This window comes from Cervus canadensis, chromosome 8 (assembly GCF_019320065.1).
Source record: "Cervus canadensis isolate Bull #8, Minnesota chromosome 8, ASM1932006v1, whole genome shotgun sequence".
NCBI classification, from domain to species: Eukaryota; Metazoa; Chordata; class Mammalia; order Artiodactyla; family Cervidae; genus Cervus; species Cervus canadensis.
In genome coordinates this window covers 69,693,535-69,715,134 of record NC_057393.1, presented here as the reverse complement: position 1 = coordinate 69,715,134, position 21,600 = coordinate 69,693,535, and the positions used below count along the sequence as shown (strand labels likewise).

The following is a 21,600-nucleotide window of genomic DNA, read 5'->3' as shown; positions in this document are numbered from 1 at the left end:
TAAGTGCATTATGGCCTTAATTAAAAGAGTCATTATAAATATGTATATATATATATCTATATATATACACACAAGTGTGCAATATTATATTACTATATATATATATATATACACACACACAATATTTTGTGTGCAATATTATATAACATATATGCTTATGTTGAAAAAATCACCAAAATATTAACAAAGGCTAATGCTGGGTGGCTGGCCCTTTTATATTCATTAATACTTTTCTAATTAGACTTTCAAATTTATAGGCATCCTGGTTCTTAAAGGATACTAAATTCACTCTGCTTTGTGATGTCAAATTATCTTGAACTCTTAAATTCATAATTCTATATGATGACTATTTCTACCAATTCTATATGATGACTATTCCTACTGTAAGAATCCTTTTGGTTGTTTGTTCAATGTCCACTGCCCTCTGAGGAGACTGGCTCCCAGTACACTGAGATAGCCCGTTATTTTCTGAGTATATTGCCGGGTGGTTGTATGTACTGCGAGTGAATTTTTTATTTATAAAATAAAGGGGAAAGAAGCTTTTATGAAGCTGAATGAAGATAAACTAGAGGAAAGGCAGCCAGGAGTTGGGACGCTGAATGCCTCAGTCCCAGGAAGACTAAAGTGAAAGACTATCCTTGGCAGTGTTATGGAAAAGAGATGAGTTTTGAAGTGCATACGAGTCTAACAAAATTTTGAATGTAGTTTGTTATGAAGTGTACAAGGTAAAATCCACCTCCTGAATTACTTGCAGTAAAATCAACATTATTTACTGACATTTTGGATGTAAGTTTTTCTGGAGAATGCAAAGAGATATTCAATCTTGAGTTGCTTGTTTCAGGGGGCAGTAATTAGAAAAGGACATCTGAAATCCATACTAAATGAGTGACATTGATTGTAGTTTTAAATTGCTCATCAAATATGTTAATTCAACCATTAAACCTAGAGTTTAAACAATACCAAGCCTTCCAAAGAGTAGGATTAGTCTATTAGCAGACATAAATAACAATGATCTTTAAACTTGCAAAGAGCTACAAAATCATTAAATCTAACCTCCTAGTTAAAAATCTAAGAACTCTACATGTTTAAATAACTTGTTCAAAGCCACTCTGCTAGTTCCAATCACAGCCAAATATAAAACTAAACATTTTAGGCCTAAGCTCATAAGGTGTATTGGGAGAGATGGAAGGAGAAAAAACAGAACATGAGAAGAGGTGAGAGTGAAAACCAGAGGACAGAGAGAGTTCCACTTGTTGATAATAATAAAGCCTAGCACAACTTTATAAAGTTCCCTGAGCCTTACTATTACATAACTATTATATAAATAATACATTAAATAATATACCCTATTACAAAAGGATACCAATTTACACATTCTCACTTTTCACATTTTCATCAGTATCATCCCTTTGTTGCAGGAAGGGGGACTGCTTCCAGGGCCTGAAACTGGGCTCTTGTCTAACACTCGGAAATGAATTGTCCGAGGAGACACATGTGCTGACAAAGAAAGAGATTTTATTGGGAAGGGGCACCCGGGTGGAGAGCAGTAGGTAAGGGAGCCCAGGAGAACAGCTCTGCCACCTGGCTGGCAGTCTCGGGTCTTATGGTGATGGGATTAGTTTCGGGTGGTCTTTAGCCAATCATTCTGACTCAGAGCCCTTCCTGGTGATGCAGCCAAGATGGTTGCCAGCAAGGATTCTGGGAGGTGGTTGGACGTGGGTTGTCTCCTTTTGACCTTTCCCGAACTCTTCTGGCTGGTGGTGGCTTATTAGCTCCATGTGCCTTACCAGGACCTCCTGTCCTAAAACAACTCATACAAATGGTTTCCATGGTGCCTGGCCAGGGTGGGTGGTTTCCCATTTGCTAGTTTTAGAAATCAATCCAATTGTTGAGTTTGTGGCCAATTACCTGTGTCTAGTTCTGGGTACCTTGGTAAATTTCTCTACTACAAGACTCTAACTGGTTGGCCCTGAGAAAATTTACTTAAAAAAAAATATTATAGTCATATCAAGTCACTGTTGATATTACTAGATGGGATCCCTTCACCTGGCCAATTAATAATGTCTGCTCTGACTCTGGCCATAAATTTGAGTTTTCTTCTATTATTCAAGTTCAATCATAGCAACAAGCAAAGTTTCAGCCAAGGAAAAAATCTCCCACAGTTATGGGATAGATTTATATAGACAACACCAGGCCATGGTAATTCAGGTTTAAAGTCTCCTCTATGTTGAAAACAATTAAATCATACTAAGGATAATCAGTCTAGTAACACTAAAAAACTGGGCTATGTGCCTATAGACAATGCCAATATATAATTTCCCTGGAAGATAAACATTCATACAGAGTAGACTAAGTCAGATGACCTGGGATATACTGGGCTACATCTAATGGAAGTTCTTAAGTCTTACTTATGACTTTACTAATACTGCTGGCTATGTTATTTGTATTTCACCTGTTTTACAAAATAGCTGTATCTTACACTGCCAGATGTGTGACTGAGGCCTCTGATAAAATAATATATAGTTCCCTGTGAGATCGATGATGGTAACAGTGTAACTCTGAACCAAGAGACTAGTAAGACAGGTAATCCAGAGAATTTTGGATACTGTTTTATGGCCTAGCCCAGTAATAACACATTGAGTGACCTGTCAACAAAATCTTTGCCAAACCTGATAACGGACATTCTCAGCACCATGGGATAAAAATGGTCATGAAATGCCCCCCTCAAAACCATGGTCAAGTTTATAAGCAAAAAGGGGCTCTGCCAACTGAAAACTGACACTTACCATCTATGTCTACAAAGGTTAAATCATGGCCACTGCAACTGCTTACCTTCAACTCCCCTGAAAGTAATTCAGGGTGAAAATTAGGAATGAGGCATTCTGTGCTCTGAGAAAAACTGGCAGAACAGGCCTTCAGATAGTTAGATCTTTTCAGGAAAAGATTTTATGTCTCACTTCTTGCATCTTTTCATACCTAGAGAAACACTGACATCATTAGTGATGACATCTGCTTTGGCTATTAAGGAAAATTTTACAATTAAAAGTCAAAATAGAGTAACTATGGTTCAGACATCCTGGGAAATAACAAGGTGATACTACGGGTGTAATTTCAGACCAGACCTGGCATTGCTAAACACTTGAGTTTTCTGAGTCATGTCAGGTTTGGATGCCACCATTCTCAAAACAATGTCTGTTGGAAGCCAGTAACTGCAACCTTACTCTTTATAAAACTAGGCAACTGGCTACCTGGCTACAAGTATCCCCAACATGCCAGGTCCAGACTGGGTTTCAGGCCTATTCTTCTAAAAAGAAATGAGATTTATTTTGTCTATTAAAATTCCAGTTATCACTCCTCCAACTACTTCTAACTGAGTCTGTTACACCAAAATGGCAGGCCAAGGGATTGAGATTTTAATCATACAAGACTCAGATCTGGGACTTGGAACTCAGAAGTACTTCCAATTCAGTGTCTATTCCCCAAGCTGAGACAGTCCTATGGCCTATTTTGACGGGAAGTTATCATAGTCATAGTTGCCTAGTTCCCTAAGTTAAAACTGAGCAGGACTCTGTGGGACTCTGGAGTACAGATCTGTTCTGTGATCTCCATTTCTCATCTGTAGGATATAGTCTTCATTCAGCCTCCTTGACTTTCCCTGAGATCCAAAGGGTGGATTCAAATAATTGCTAATCAAGGAAGGGATTAGCTTCCTGGCTTCCTGGTGGCTCAGATGGTAAAGCATCTGTTTGCAATGCTGGAGACTCGGGTTCGATCTCTGGTCGGGAAGATCCCCTGGAGACGGAAATGGCAACCCACTCCAGTACTCTTGCCTGGAAAATCCCATGGACAGAGAAGCCTGGTCCATGGGGTCGTAAAGAGTCGGACATGACTGAGCAACTTTACTTTACTTACTTACAAGGAAGGGAGGGGATATAGAAACAAAGGAGAAACAATCAAATGGTGGTACAGCCTTGAGACAGTGTCCTGGTTCCTACTCAAAAAAACATGCATAACAATGTCCTTGAGTTCTTCTACAGAACTGGGGCCCCACCCAGGTGGAGATGGAGGAACTTCAGGCTGAGCACAAGATTCCTGGAGCACAGCTTTGTTGCCTCACCACCAACCAATCAAAGTCACAAACCCTGCAGCCCTCACTCCAAATGTTGCCTTCTGTTTCTGGAGACCAGTAATGACCATCCTGTTAGATCTCCTGTTTGGCCCCTGTCTATTTCATCTCTGAGAGGAGCCAATAGTTTCCAATTAAATTGCTGTTATTACAAGAGTGAATGCTGGTTTCAGGCAAAAAAATACCTTGACTTAGATCAGCTAGAGAGAGACTTCTGCTCTGCTAGGCAGGCCTACACCCATGCACAGCAGGAAGAAATAACAGAAGAAAGAGACCTCCGCCCCAATTCCCAAGAAGTATTTTGAGTATGAAGTCTCTCGGGGAGGGGGGGGGGGGTTGTTAGGGGAAGCACACTGATTGAAACTGCCCACCCTGGCCAGGCACCATGGAAACCATTTGCATGAGTTGTTTTAGGACAGGAGGTCCTGGTAAGGCACATGGAACTAATAAGCCACCACCAGCCAGAAGAGTTCGGGAAAGGTCAAAAGGAGACAGCACACGTCCAACCACCTCCCAGAATCCTTGCTGGCAACCATCTTGGCTGCATCACCAGGAAGGGCTCTGAGTCAGAATGATTGGCTAAAGACCACCCGAAACTAATCCCATCACCATAAGACCCGAGACTGCCAGCCAGGTGGCAGAGCTGTTCTCCTGGGCTCCCTTACTTACTGCTCTCCACCCGGGTGCCCCTTCCCAATAAAATCTCTTTCTTTGTCAGCACATGTGTCTCCTCGGACAATTCATTTCCGAGTGTTAGACAAGAGCCCAGTTTCAGGCCCTGGAAGCAGTCCCCCTTCCTGCAACACCTCCCACTCTCTTTACTTTTTCTTTTATTACCAATTTTAATTCATCTTTATACTTTTGGAAAAAAATGAGAAGCCAGTCAAATATTTCTTATTCCAGAGATGATCTTAACCAAATATGAAGACTGAACTAAATAAACAAACAAACCAATAGCAGCAATGAAGAACTATTTAACATTTTAAAATTTATTCTCTAACGAAAATGTTCACTTAAACATTCTCTCTGTTCAATAGTTTATTAATTGCTTAATCTATGTAATTCATTACATTTAATCACTTTGATTCAGTTGCAAGTCTTTTTGTTTTCCTGGTGTGGCACCCTCACTAAATGTAAAATATATAAGCTCATTGATCGTTCTTTATTTACACTTCTGAGTGACTATGGAAAGTTATTTGATTACAGAGCTTAAGAAGAAACCACTAAGTGGGGGTGGGGGGGGAATGCATAGCACTGCTTTTACACTCAGACTACATATTTTCTAATATGTGTAATGCTTTACAATTTGTAAATATTTTAAAATATTTATTATACAGTAGAGACTTCTTAGCAGTAAAGTTTATTTGGAATAAAAATTACTTTCCCAATATATTTTAATCTCATAGATTGTTTCTGTCATTTATGTAATATAGCACAAAAAATTTCTAATGGGACAATCACTCACAATTAAGTGATTAATCATGAACAATTGATATATAATCAAATCACTTTTTCTTTAGTTCTGATATAAATATCCTACAAGCAAAATGATCAAATTCAATTCATCTTATTTTTTTTTTAGAGGATACTTGGAATGTAGTAAGAAAGATGATCATTTCCAGAAAGAAGATCTTTGGATTATCTTTCACAATATGCGTTCATTCACTCAATATGCATTATTTGATCCATCAAATAAATAATGACTACTTACTATATATGAGACCTTATGCTAAGATCACATTATGATATAGAGTGAATAGCCTATGTTTGTAATCAATAGAAAAGTCCTAACTTTTGTTTTAATGGTATTAGCAGTGCTCACTATTACACAAATACAGTTTTTACATAATTATCACCTAAAGTAAATTAAAGAAAAATTAAGACTATCATAACAAATATTATTTTGAACTCATAATCTCTATGAGAAATAATTCCACTCTATTCCTTAAGCAACTTTGTCTAAAATTATTTTAAATGAAAATTTAATAACTGTATGTCATAACCCTACTGCTAGCTTTGGCCATACAAAAATTTTCCTTCTGTATGAGGAAATAAAACTCTAACTATGGAGAGAGGTACAAAGGTACATAAACAGTGAAATGCCATGGTAGATGCTTTTCTGCAGGTACAGTGCCATGGGAGCACAAACAAGGGCCGAATGCAGGGGAGGCAGACTGGAGGAAAAGCCTCCTCAAAAGAAGTAAGATTTGGTGCAGGCTCTGAATAAGGAAAAAAAAATTTATTTTAATAATCAGGGGAAGAGAAAGAGGAAGAGGAGAAGGAAAAGGAAAGGGAGGAGAAAATGAACAGCTAACATTTTTACAGGCTCCAGAGTTTCACCTACATTATCTCATTTAATGCTTAGAACAAGCTATGGGTTAGACGCTATGGGTACTGAAATTTAATAGAGCTGTGTTTCCGGGGGTGTCAAAAGAAGGCAGTGTGCTCCAGCAGAGAAAAACACTTCCCCTGTGTGAATCAAGTTGGTGGTCAGAGTAAACAGGTAAGCCTTAAGTAAATAAAGTAAAGTTGCTCTGTCGTGTCCGACTCTTTGCAACCCCATGGACTGTAGCCCACAGGCTCCTCTGTCTATGGAATTTTCCAGGCAGGAATACTGGAGTGGGTTGCCTTTTCCTACTCCAGGACGAGATGTGTTTTGGAAAGAGTAGTAAGAGAAGGAAATAAACAAATCCCCATTCCTACTGTATGACACGTCTGTATGTTTTTAATGAATTAAAGGAAAGGATAAAGTAAGAAATGGGGAAAGAGAAAGAAAACCCATGATCAAAGGTAGACTGAAGCCAAATTGTGAGTGGCCTTCTCTGGTGCCTCAGATGGTAAAGAATCTGCCTGCAATATGGGAGACCCTGGTTTGATCCCTAGACTGGGAAGATCCCCTGGAGAAGGAACCAGTTACCCCCTCCAGTATTGTTCCCTGGAGAATCCCCATGGACAGAGCACCCTGGTGGGCTACAGTCCATGGGGTCAAAGAGAGTCAGACATGACTGAGCAACTTTCACTTTTGCTTTCAATGCCAAAACAAAACTTTGAGACTTAATTTCGTGAGAAACAGGGAGCCAAAACTTTTTAACAGTAAGGAGGTGACGTGACATCCCTCATAGAGAAGGTTATTAAAGGAAATAGAAAGTAAAGACAATAAATTATGTAAAGAAAAATTACTGCAACATCTGGGTGAGAAATGGAGAAATCCCAAACTAGACAGATATTGGGAGTAAAAGGTAGTACTAAAATATCAATTAGGAGGAATATTTTGGCTTTCGCATCCACTCAATACTGTATTTTAGGTTTCTAGATTGGACAGCTGGGAGGACAGTGATACTCCTTAATTAAGTTTGAGAATATAGAAGGGATGTTAGAATATAGGGAAAGTTAGGATGGTAATGATAATGAAACAATATTGGTATTATGCATAAAAAGGTATTTATAATATATAATTTTCACACTGTGGTACAAAAATATTTCAATAGGTAAACTTCTGAGACTTCCAAGGGTTTAGTATCAGATCATATTTACTGATTCACTTAACAATGCAAAAGCATAAAATGGAAAAATATCTATAGTGTTTTAATAAAAACTTTATTGATATATAATTCATATACTATAAAAGTCACCCTTTTAAAGTATATAACTCAGTGGGTATTAGTATATTTACAAAGTTGCACATCCATCGCCATTGACTTTTGAAATTTTTCATCAACCCATAAAGGGACGCGGTTCCCAATAGCAGTCAGTTACTCACCATTTGCTCTTCCTCAGAACCGTGATAACCACAAATCTACTTTATGCCCCTATAGATTTGCCTATTCTGGACATTTCATATAAATAAAAATACAATATTTTTGTTTTTTATGACTGACTTCTTTCATTCTGCCTAATATTTCAAGTGTATACATGTTGTAGTATGTACCAGTACTTTCTTTTACTTCCTTTTATTTCATTTCATGGATGGGCCATATTTTACTTATCCATTATTCAGCTGAGGGACGTTGGATTATATCCACTCTTGACTACTTTGAAGAATGCTGTTATGAATATTCATGTACAAATTTATTCATTGTTGTTGTTCAGTCTCTAAGTCGTGTTTGACTCTTTGCAACCACATGAACTGCAGCATGCCAGGCTTCCCTGTCCACTGTCTCCCAGAGTTTGCTCAAAATCATGTCAAATTTATGTGTGGGAATGGTTTTCCATTTGTATTTGGTATATACTAGGTTTGGAATTGCTGGGACACATGGGTCATATGTTTAACATTTTAAGGAACTGGCTGACTAATTTCCAAAGTGGTGATATGACTTTATAATCACACCAACTATGTGTAAATTCTAATTTCTCCACATCCTTGCCAATACTTGTTACATTTCTGTCTTAGATTTTAAGACCCCTTCCTAATGGGTATCAAGTAGCAAGTCACTGTAGTTTTGACTTGCATTTCACTAATTGCTAATGATGCTAAGTATCTTTTTATGGGCTTATTGACTATTTCTATATCATCTTTGACGAAATGGCTTCCCTGGTGACTCAGCTGGTAAAGAATCTGCCTGCAATGTGGGAGACCTGGGTTGAGAAGATCCCCTGGAGAAGGGAATGGCTATCCACTCCAGTATTCGGGCCTGGAGAAGTCCACTGACTATTTAGTCCATGGGGCCACAAAGAGTCAGACATGACTGAGTGACTTTCACTTTCACTTTGAAGAAATGAGTTTAATTATTATACAGAGTTTTTCCCAGCTTTATTGAGATATAGTTGTTATATAACATTGTGTAACTTTATGATATACAATGTGATGAACAACACATATATATTGTGCCATTCTAATATGTATTAGGAGAAGATATTTCATTGTAGTTTCAACTTGCACTTTCTTGATGATTTGTGATGTTGAACAACTTTTCACGTACCTGTTGGCCATTGTATGTCTTGCTTGAAAACATGTCTATTCAGGCCTTCTGATCATTTTTAATAAGATGGTTTGATTTTTTGCTATTGAATTGTACGAGTTCATTATATATTTTGTATGTTAATCTCTTACTAGATAATTTTTCTCCCATCCCATAGTGGTATGCAATTTTTCTCCCATCCCATAGTGGTATGCTTTAATTTCCTTTGCTTTATCTTTGGTGTATTCTTTATCTTTCTGCAGTTTGAATATATTACCCCCTTCTTTCTAGCCTCCATGATTTCTCATGAGAAGTCAATTCTTAATATTATTGAGGAGCCACCATACATAATAAGTCCATTTTCTCTTGCTACTTTCAAGTTCTCTTTTAAATTGGCTTTTGACAGATTGAATATGAAATGTCTAGATGTAGATCTCTTTAAGTTTATCATACTTGGAGCTTTTTGCCTGTTAAAATTAATGTTTCCCATCAAAACTGGAAAGCTTTCTTCAAATAAACTCTGCCACTTTCCTTTGTTTCTGGGACCCTCATTATATATATATATGTTTGTGTGTGTTCATGCTAAGTCATTTCAGTTGTGTCTGACTCTTTGCAACCACATGGACTATAGCCCACCAGGCTCCTCTGTCCATAGGATTCTCCAGGAAAGAATACTGGAGTGTTTGTGTGCTTGAGAGTATCCCATAGGCTATGTTCATTTTTCTTAATACTTTTATATTCTGCTCCTCAGACTGATTAATCTCAATTGGCATATCTTCAAGTTTGCTGATTCATTCTGTCAGCTCAAATCATCTCCTTTAGTTAATTTTAAAGTCCCTTTAATGAATTTTTCATTTTAGTTATTGTACTTTTTAATTCCAGAATGTCTATTTCATTCTTTTTCATAATTTTTATTTATTTGTAATCTCTATTTGGCAAGATGTTTTTCTCATACTTTGTTTTAGCTTTCAATTATAGCTTCCTTTAGTTCTTTGAATATTTTTAAATTAGCTAATATAAAATTTTTGTCTAATAAGTCTAATATCTGAACTTTTCAGGGACTACTCCTATTAATTATTTTCCTTCCAATGTATGGTCCGTTGTGTGTCTCATAGGTATTTGTTGAAACTGGCATTTTAAATAATTTATTATAATGTGGCAACTCTGGAGATCAATTCACCCCTTCCCTTTGTGTTTTTGTTTTTTTTGTTGTTGTTGTTGTTTTCATTGCTGCTGCTGTTACTGTTGCTTCCGTCTTTGTTTTAATGACTATCCTGGACTAATTATGTAAAGCTCACATCCTTGTAGACAGTCACTGCCTTGTCTGCTCAGTTAGTGTTCAGCTAATGTTTGTAAGATTTCCTTAAATGCCTTGACTCAGTAGGTATCCCCTTTCTTAACAGTGTGTGTATGTGTATTAAATTATGCCTTTTATGTCTGCATTTTAAAACTCAACCCTAAGTCCCTGTTTGCACACAAAATCAAGGTTGGCCCAAGGTGAGAGATTAGGGCCTTTCATGTCTTTCCTGGGCATGCCCACAGTCCTACACATGTGTTGGACTTCCTGGTCCTCCCAAATAATTGTATCTTTTCTAAGCCCCCAAAGAATATCTCATTCTCCATATTTTTCTTTTAAAGTCTTGAGCCATCTTCTTGTTTCTTCAACTAATATCATGGCCTCAAGACTTGTGAAGTTAAATAATTGCTGCTAATCATTTACAACAAACCTCCTGAAGTTGGTTCTTTCCACACTGAGCAGTTCTAAGTTAGGTCAATTAAAGACAAGCCCTGAAAAAAAAAAATACAAGCTCTGTGGGTACGGCTAAGTAGCAACAAGGTAGATTAAATAGTGACAGGTATCTCAGGGAAGTGAGGCTTTGCAGGGGGTGGAGGGTAGAGCTTCAAATTCATTCTGCCCCCTCTAGTCACTGCTAATCACCTTATTTCACAGCTACTATGGTTGTGTGGCTACTGACTTTCTTTTATTGTTATTATTATTATTATTATTTTCATTTATTTATATTAGTTGGAGGCTATTTACTTTACAATATTGTAGTGATTTTTGCCATATATTGACATGAATCAGCCATGGATTTACATGTGTTCCCCATCCTGAACCCCCTCCCGCCTCCCTCCCCATCCCATCCCTCTGGGTCATCCCAGTGCACCAGCCCTGAGCACTTGTCTCATGCATCAAACCTGGACTGGCGATCTGTTTCACAATTGATAATATACATGTTTCAATGCTATTCTCTCAGATCATCCCACCCTCACCTTCTCCCACAGAGTCCAAAAGTCTGTTCTGTACTTCTGTGTCTCTTTTTCTGTCTTGCATATAGGGTTATTGTTACCATCTTTCTAAATTCCATATATATGTGTTAGTATACTGTATTGGTGTTTTTCTTTCTGGCTTACTTCACTCTGTATAATAGGCTCCAGTTTCATCCACCTCATTAGAACTGATTCAAATGAATTCTTTTTAATGGCTGAGTAATATTCCATGGTGTATATGTACCACAGCTTCCTTATCCATTCATCTGCTGATGGGCATCTAGGTTGCTTCCATGTCCTGACTATTATAAACAGTGCTGCGATGAACATTGGGGGTGCACGTGTCTCTTTCAGATCTGGTTTCCTCGGTGTGTATGCCCAGAAGTGGGATTGCTGGGTCATATGGCAGTTCTATTTCCAGTTCTTTAAGGAATCTCCACACTGTTCTCCATAGTGACTGTACTAGTTTGCATTCCCACCAAGAGTGTAAGAGGGTTCCCTTTTCTCCACACCCTCTCCAGCATTTATTGCTTGTAGACTTTCGGATAGCAGCCATTCTGACTGGCGTGAAATGGTACCTATTGTGGTTTTGATTTGCATTTCTCTGTTAATGAGTGATGTTGAGCATCTTTTCATGTGTTTGTTAGCCATCTGTATGTCTTCTTTGGAGAAATGTCTGTTTAGTTCTTTGGCCCATTTTTTGATTGGGTTGTTTATTTTTCTGGAATTGAGCTGCAGGAGTTGCTTCTGTATTTTTGAGATTAATTCTTTGTTTGTTGCTTCGTTTGCCATTATTTTCTCCCAATCTGAGGGCTGTCTTTTCACCTTGCTTATAGTTTCTTTTGTTGTGCAAAAGCTTTTAAGTTTCATTAGGTCCCATTTGTTTATTTTTGCTTTTATTTCCAATATTCTGGGAGGTGGGTCATAGAGGATCTTGCTGTGATTTATGTCGGAGAGTGTTTTGCCTATGGACACCTTATCTTCGACAAAGGAGGCAAGAATATACAATGGAGAAAAGACAACCTCTTTAACAAGTGGTGCTGGGAAAACTGGTCTACCACTTGTAAAAGAATGAAACTAGAACACTTTCTAACACCATACACAAAAATAAACTCAAAATGGATTAAAGATCTAAATGTAAGACCAGAAACTGACTTTCAAAGCTACTATGGATCTAGTGTGGGGTTAGGGGAACAGAAAAAGGGCAAAGTAAAATACCACAAAAATCATTACTCTTAATGAAATCCAGCCATTTCTCTTGTTGCAAGCCTTTGATTAATTTTCAGAGTTCTGATAAAGTTGATTATGAACATTTTGGCCACTGTTCTCATTGCTTTTATGAAGATGTGGATTTTCAGAAGTCCCCACACTGCCATGTCAAAACTGCTTCCCTGAGGTTATGTTTTTGAATTATATTTAACAGTGAATTGATTTAGTGGAGAACAAAGAAGTATCTTTAAGGTAATTGACTTTTCAATGAAGATAGCAGAATGCATGCAGCCAATTTAGTATTATTTTATTCAAATCCCCATCTTAGGAAGAAGTACCACTTATTCTATAATGGTTCATGCACAAATATATTTTGAATTTTTATATTTTACTTACCATGAGGTAAATAATTATTTTTAATTTAATTTTTATAATAACTATTTAGATCCTTTGAGAGAAATTTAACTGAACAAAGTCTAATTAAAAAAATATTTAATCAAGCTGAAAATATGATCATCTTTATCCAAACCAAGTGGTATGCACAGCATTTACACTCAGTCATGTCTGACTCTTTGCAAACCCATGGACAAAGTCTCCAGGCCAGAATATTAGAGTGGGTAGCCTTCCCCTTCTCCAGGGGATCTTCCCAACCTAGGGATCAAACCCAGCTCTCCCACATTGCAGGCAGATTCTTCACCAGCTGGGCCACAAAGGAAGCCCAAAAATACTGGAATGGGCAGCCTATCCCTTCTCCAGCAGATCTTCCTGACCCAGGAATTGAACTGGGGTCTCCTGAATTGCAGGTTGATTCCTTACCAACTGAGCTCTCAGGGAAACAAGTTATAGCTATGAAGTAATTAGAATAATATTTGTGTTTGGATTATAATTTAACTATAAAAAGTTCACTTCAAAAAAGTAATTCCTCAAAATATGGTAATGTTGAAATCATTTTATAGCATTCTCATAGGTTACATTTGACTGAAGTTCTAAAATGAGTGCTAAAAATATCAGTCTTGTTATTACTTTATTTTCAAATCTTATGTGTGTTAAGAGCCTTTCTACTAACCATCTCTAGTCACACTAGCCAGGCAAACTAAAAATTAGCAAAACACTTATAATGCCTTCTGAACTCCCTTCTTATATTTCATCTATACCCCTATTGTGCTAGTACAGGACTTTATGGACTCAAACTACCGTGTGATTAGTAAAATGCATGCATTCTTACCTACAAACCCTTAAAAAGAAAAATTATACCAGATGTTAAGAAAAATAAAGAATTATATATCATGGCATCTCCTCTGGAAGTCTTTACAAACTAGTTGACGATAAGATATAATTTCCTTTTCACGAAACATAGTTACCAAAAATATGATAAATACAACAAATATAGCAAATGAGATGGGATAGAGATCCAAATGGTCTAGAATGTTTAGGAAGGAATTAATATAGGAAGTAAGGCTTGAAAAGACTTTGAAGGATAATTAGAATTTAAAGTTTCACTCTTTTACTCATTCTTTTAACCATAAAAACAATGAATAACATAATAATGAGTACACAGTAGGTGAAGATATTAATGAATAAACATTGACTAGATGATTTTGATGAACAGTAAAGAGAAAAACACTATTGATGGGAAAAACAGAATGATCAAAAACATAGAGGTAGGAATAAGCATGATATGTTTAAGGAAATGCAAAAACTCTAGCCTTATTAAATCAAATATTATATGTTTATCTGGAAATTACGGCATTATAGAGCTAGCTAAAGGTCCTTAGAAGGGCTTCCTCAGTCGTGGCTCAGACAGTAAAGAATCTTCCTGCAATGTGGAAGACCCTGGTTCGATCCCTGGTTTGGAAGATCTCCTGGAGAAGATAATGGCAACCCACTCCAGTATTCTTGCCTGGAGAATTCCATGGACAGAGCAGCCTGCCAAGCTACAGTCCATAGGATCACAAAAGTCAGATATGACTGAGCACTAACAATTTCACTTTCAACGATCCTTAGAAATCATCTTTAGCTTCTGCAGAGCATAGGATACCACCAACAAAATGAAAAAACAACCCACAGAACTGGGGGAAATATTTGCAAATGATGCAACCCACAAGGGATTTGTCTACAAAATATACAAACAGCATATGCAGCTCTATGTCAAAAAATATAAACAACCTGATCAAAAAAATGGCAGAAGATCTAAATAGACCTAAATTTCTCCAAAGAAGACATACAGATGGCCAAAAAGCACATGAAAATATGCTCAACATCACTAATTATTGGGGAAATGCAAATCAAATCTACCTTGAGTTATCACCTCAACAGGTCAAAGTGGCCATCATCAAGAAGTCTACAAACAATAAATGATGGAGAGGGTGGAGAGAAAAGGGAAACCTTCTACACTGTTGGTGGGAATATAAATCGGTACAACAACTATGGAGAACAGTATGAAGCTTCCTTTAAAACCTTAAAATGGCATTACCATATGACCCAGGAATCCCAGTCCTGGGTATATATACAGAGAAAATCATAATCTGAAAGAATACATGCATCCCAATGTTCATTGCAGCACTATTACAATAGCTAAGACATGGAAGAAACCTAAACGCCCATTGACAGAGGAACACATAAAGAAGAAACAGTACATATATATAATTACTCAGCCCCGCAGAAAAGAATGAAATAATGCCATTTGCAGCAACATGGACAGATCTAGAGATCAACATACTAAGTAAATTAAGTCAAAGACAAATATCACGTAAATCACTCACGTGTGGAATCTAATTTTAAAAAGATACCAATAAACTAATTTACAAAATAGAGGCAGACTTATAGATAATGAAAACAAACTTACAGTTACCAAAGGGGAAACATGGGGGGTTGCTGTTGTTTAGTTGCTGAGTCACGGCTGACTCTTAAGACCTCATGGACTGTAGCTCACCAAGCTCCTCTGTCCATAGGATTTTCCAAGCAAGAATACTGGAGTGAGTTGACATTTCCTTCTCCAGGGGCTCTTCCTGACCCAGGGATCACATCTGCATCTCCTGCATTGGTAGGCAGATTCTTTGCCATTGAACCACCAGGGAAGCCAAACATGGATGGTAGGGAATAAATCAGGAGCTTGGGACAAACATACATACACTACTATATAGAAGATAGATAACCAACAAGGACCTACGATATAGCACAGGGGACTCTACCCAATATTTTGTGATAATCTATATAAGAAAAGAATCTTAAAAAGAATGAATATATGTGTATGTATAACTGAATCACTTTCCTGTACATCTGAAACTAACACAACATTATAAACCAACTATCCTCCAATAAAATCAAAATGTTAATTAAAAAATAAATCATGTTTAAGCCTCACATTTTTAAGATGAAGAAAGTAAGGTCTAGGTAATGGCCCAAGGTCATTTGGCTAAAAAAGATGTAAAAAAAAAAAAAAATCAATAAGCATCTAAGAAGTACTTCTGATATATCAGGCACTGAGCTAGACACTTCATATAAAATAAAACTGTGAGTTGGGAAATATTACAATGATATCCAGTATACTGCACAAATGAATAAATTCTAAAATAAATGAATTCTTAAACAGCTTCAAAAATGAAATATCAAGGGAGATAGTCTAATTTGAACAATTTTTTAAGTAACACTTGTTTTATAAAGAGAAAAGGGATGAAAAAGGAAAAGAAAACAATTCTATATGAAATATAAAAACATGTTTATATATATATATGCTTTTACTAATTCAACAATTATGTGTGGCCTAAGAATATGTCTTTATGAAATTAAGGGTTTTTGTTTGTTTGTTTGTTTTTTTAACAAGGGTTCCTGCAGGTACCAAATAAATTTGCTTTTCCTGTGACTACTCCAGGAAATACTGTGAATACTCCTGATTTCACCATAACGGCAGCATAATGCAGAACTCAATACAAAATAAAAAAGAACATTTGGCCATCAATTTTAGTTCCTTTTATACTGAGAAAACTTGTTCAGAAAGAGGAACAGTTTTATTTTTTACAAATAGAGAGAGGATTTTAGTGTCTATTTTGGAATAGTAGGTAGCATCCCAGCTGTTTGGGGCCACTCTGGACACTTTAAAATTAATGTGTTGGGCCTAACAAAGGGCATATTTTCCTTCTGCATCAAAAGTGGATGCCGGTTCCCAGCAGATACAACATGTTTCTACAAGTATGGCACGTATCTATTATTCCAACCAGTAAATGGAAACATTTGCCTTCTAGAGAGGCAGCTCTTAAGTCAGTCAAAAGAAACCAGCAAGTAAACCTCAGTGACTCACATACCTACACAGGAACAAGCTGATTTCTCATGAGAGTTGTATTCAACTTATGGCTAAATAATGCTATTTTAAATTCCCATCTGTGGGACATATAATTCTACAAAATGAATATGGACTTAGGAGCAAGAGAGCTCTTAGCTAAATCCCAGTTCTACCATTTTACTAGTTGTGTGGCATTTAGAAAATCCATTTGTTGCTCTAGAATTCATTTCCTCTGTAAAATGGGGACAGTATTACATATCTCATAGAGTTAATATGAGGATTATGTTATAAAAACTTAGCAAAAGAGCTGGTATACAGTAGGCATTTAATGAATGGTGACTATCATCTGTCCCCTCTGAAATTCAAAGTTACCTACTATTTAAGCACCTTTCAGTTATGATCAAACTTTACATTAGTATCATAAAATCATCTAATGTTTCTCCCACTATATAGAGTAACAAAAGAAAGACACTCAAGAAATTGGAAGACTTTTAAGATACAATTTTTCACATCTAGAAAATTAACTATGCATTAACTCTTAAAATACTGCAACACAGAACTTGTTACAAAATTTTAAAAGAACACAATACTAATCTACAATTAATATAACATATTAGTTGTTTCAACCTAAGGCATTTCAAAGGCCTGAGAATTGTTCCTGGCTTGATTTTACAGTATTACTTTCCCTATTCTTATTAAACCTTAACAGATTCTTAAGTACAATTTCTTGTCACTTCTTTTGAGATCTTCAAAAAATCAAGAGCTCTACTGAGTTATCCCATGATGACTGGCACATGAGACAATTTCTTATACATATTGTCTTTTTGATATTCAAACCCATTTCAAACTAAGTTGACAGATTTGCCATTACTTTCATGCAAATATTTTCTGAATGTCTGAATATAAATATAGCAAAACAATCTTCTGGAATAACTGTGTGTGTTCCCATAAAAGGTTCCCTTATGCACATAAAGCTTAAATTAACAGCATATAATTGACTTGAATTAATTAGATGGTTTTTCTTCTTATAGTCATTTATAACCAGTTCACAGGCCAGGTCAATCTGTATCCTCTACAAGTAATCAAATAATGTGAGCAGCCTTGAAAATCTCATCAGGTATACTTTCTAACACATATTCTTTGTCCAGAGTAATCTTAATAATATTGCAAAATAGAATACTACTCAGAACACTGGTATTTCATACTGTTTCAAGGATTGTAGAGAAACAAATGGTTACAGTGACTTTAGTGCTTTACATGATAGTATAACTAAGGTCGAGTTTTAGTCTTAAAGGAGTGCCAAATATGCTTTGAATCACTGAAAAGAACAGCTCTAACTGAAAGTGGTAGAGCATCTTGACCGCCACAGCAATGAGCCTCTGCAGTCAAAGTGAATTTAGCCCATTCTGTAACTGACACTGTTCATAAAACAACTTAAAACCGTTTCATGCTTTGTTAGTATGCACAATTTCCAAACTACTAAAGTAAACCATCAACATCAAGAACAGTGGTTTATAATCATTGAAATGGACTCTCAAAATAAACAACCTACTATTCTGTAAAACTGTTTTTCCTGATGCTGGAAGCAGCATTGTGAAATGGCTTTGAAATCCAACAGAACTAAAGATTTCTCCTGTAGGTCACAGTTTGGCAAAGGTGTCTTCACCCTAAATGAAGTTAGGCTCATGGACAATCTTTCTAGTATTTGTGTTTGAGTCCCAGTGACTAGAGTACAGACTACTTCTTTGCATGAGCTTTTATTTATGTATTCCAAAATGTAATAAAATCTTCTTAGCATATGGATCCCAACAAGGAGTTTTACAACACTCTTCTGACTACCAAAGCAACCAATTTAACTGAATGTATTCATTTTATATGATGGAGGTCTTTTCCATTGCTTAATAAGGGTGTTTACAGTGAATTTGTACTGTATATTATTAGTGCAATTTTATCTTTTTTTTCCATACAAATAAAATTGCAACCTTATTAATATTGATAGAAGATGTGGAACAAACCAGTTTTCAACAAAGTGGTTCTTTCTTCAACAATGACAACAACAACAAAACTATGCTAAAACTATACTGAAGTTCCCTTACAGAAAGCCAAAAATTCAAAGAACCAAGCAGTAACACTCCATGCTGCCCTCGGACATCCATAACTAGTAACTCCTTGTGACTTACTTAAACTCTGTACCCCAAGAAAGTTTTCAGAAAGACTTTCCAAGCTCTTATTCCTGTCACCCATAAATCTGCTTTCTGGCACTAAGTTATAGATTAGTGATCTCTAAACTTTTTTGATCAAGCATTCCCATTTAGAAAAAAGAAAAATTCAGCATCCATTCTCAATGTATTTATCTATACATTACATATAAATACTAATCCTAGCCTTTAAATATTATTAAACCTAAGTTTTTATTTTCTTAAAGAAAAATTTAAAATATCAGTAGAAGTTTTAACATTTTTCACAGACCCCTCCAGATCATCATGCATGTCTCCTGGGTACTCCACCTTGGAGTAATAAATCAAGTCTGGATCATTAGTAATGGAAGAGGCAAAACATAATTTTGGTTAAAAACCTTAATTGTTAAAAGGAAAAGACAGAAAGAAAATACCAGGTCAAAAATAGTATAAGTGTGTTGAACGTCATTATATGCCAGGCACTTCACATAAAGTATCTCACTTAATCTTCAAAAGAACCCTCAAAGGAAGTGTCACTTTTTGCTCTTATTTAGATGAGGAAATTAGGATCTGGGTAATTACACTTAAGATCTAAGTCTGAAAACCCATGATTGTCAGAAGACTGGAAGTTAATAAAGAGGAAAAATAAACTATCAAATATCTGTCTCTTGTATATTCCAATCCTAAAAATCTATTCCCACAAAGAAGAGAAGTCTAAGGGTCTTTTCAAATGAGTCAGTTCTTTGCATCAGGTGGCCAAAGTATTGGAGTTTCAGTTTCAACACCAGTCCTTCCAAGGAATGTTCAGGATTTATTTCCTTTAGGATGGACTGGTTGGATCTCCTTGCAACCCAAGGGACTGTCAAGGGTCTTCTCCAACACCACAGTTCAAAAGCATCAATTCTTCAGCACTCACTTTTCTTTATAGTTCAACTCTCACATCTATATGACTACTGGGAAAAGCATAGCTTTGACTAGATAGACCTTTGTTGGTTAAGTAATGTCTCTGCTTTACTAGACAGTAATATGCTGTCTAGGTTGGTAATAACTTTCCTTCCAAGGAGTGTCTTTTAATTGCATGGCTGCAGTCACCATCCACAGTGATTTTGGAGTCCCCAAAAATAAAATGTGTCACTGTTTCCACTGTTTCCCCATCTATTTGCCATGAAGTGATGGGACCAGATGCCATGATCTTAGTTTTCTGAATGTTGAGCTTTAAGCCAACTTTTTCACTCTCCTCTTTCACTTTCACCAAGAGGCTCTTTAGCTCTTCTTCACTTTCTGCCATAAGGGTGGTGTCATCTGCATATCTGAGGTTATTGATATTTCTCCCAGCAATCTTGATTCCAGCTTGTGCTTCATCCAGCCCAGCATTTCTCATGATGTACTCTGCGTATAAGTTAAACAAGCAGAGTGACAATATATAGTCTTGATGTACTCCTTTTCCTATTTGGAACCAGTCTGATGGTCCATGTCCAGTTCTAACTGTTGCTTCTTAACTTGCATACAGATTTCTCAAGAGGCAGGTCAGGTGATCTGGTATTCCCATCTCTTGAAGAATTTTCCAGAGATTGTTGTGTTCTACACAGTCAAAGGCTTTGGCATAGTCAATAAAGCAGAAGTAGATATTTTTCTGGAACTCTCTTGCTTTTTTGATGATCCAATGGATGTTGGCAATTTGATCTCTGGCTCCTCTGCCTTTTCTAAAACCAGCTTGAACATCCGGAAGTTCGTGGTTCACATACTGTTGAAGCCTGGCTTGCAGAATTTTGAGCATTACTTTACTAGCGTGTGAGATGAGTGCAATCGTGCAGTAGTTTGAGCATTCTTTGGCATTGCCTTTCTTTGGGATTGGAATGAAAACTGACCTTTTCCAGCCCTGTGGCCACTGCTGAGTTTTCCAAACTTGCTGGCATATTGAGTGCAGCACTTTCACAGCATCATCTTTTACGGTTTGAAATAGGTCAACTGGAATTCCATCACCTCCACTAGCTTTGTTCGTAGTGATGCGTCCTAAGGCCCACTTGACTTCTCATTCCAGGTGGCTGGCTCTAGGTGAGTGATCGCACCATCGTGCTTATCTGGGTTGTCAAGATCTTTTTTGTAAAGTTCTTCTGTGTGTTCTTGCCACTTCTTCTTAATATCTTCTGCTTCTGTTAGGTCCATACCATTTCTGTCCTTTATTGAGCCCATCTTAGCATGAAATGTTCCCTTGGTATCTCTAATTTTCTTGAAGAGATCTCGTCAATCAATATAGATAATATAGAGACTTCAATCAATATAGATAATAAAAAGAACTAACTCTAATGATCAGAGTAGTAACATATTTTTAAATTTTTTTATAGAAATAGCAACTAAGATAATAGCATTTTCAAGAAAATATAATACACAAAATTTTTCCAAAAACTTATTCAACCAAGGAAAATAATTCCCCAAAGCCTATACTATCAAGTTAAGAATGTAAAAGAAATTTGATTTTCTAAGTATGAACATTTCCCTCATACTTTTAGTTTATTTTATAATTCACATAAAAATATTAACAGTTCTAGTGGCTAATATCCAAACAAATATGTAGTCTGGCTGACTACATGTAGAAAATTAATAAATGATGACATACAAGTACAGTTAAACAAGGTTATA

The 21,600-nt window shown here is 36.5% G+C and overlaps 1 protein-coding gene and 1 long non-coding RNA gene across 7 annotated transcripts in view; both read right to left on the bottom strand.

The window, feature by feature from the left end:
• Positions 1–21,600, bottom strand: part of CTNNA3 (catenin alpha 3) — a 1,829,362-nt gene that overhangs the window by 1,439,607 nt on the left and 368,155 nt on the right. The window lies entirely within an intron of this gene.
• Positions 2,031–5,362, bottom strand: LOC122446500. Its single transcript, XR_006270884.1, has 3 exons — positions 5,351–5,362; positions 3,217–3,220; positions 2,031–2,292 (listed from the first exon to the last, which is right to left on the bottom strand). It is a non-coding gene; the product is annotated as an uncharacterized LOC122446500 (long non-coding RNA).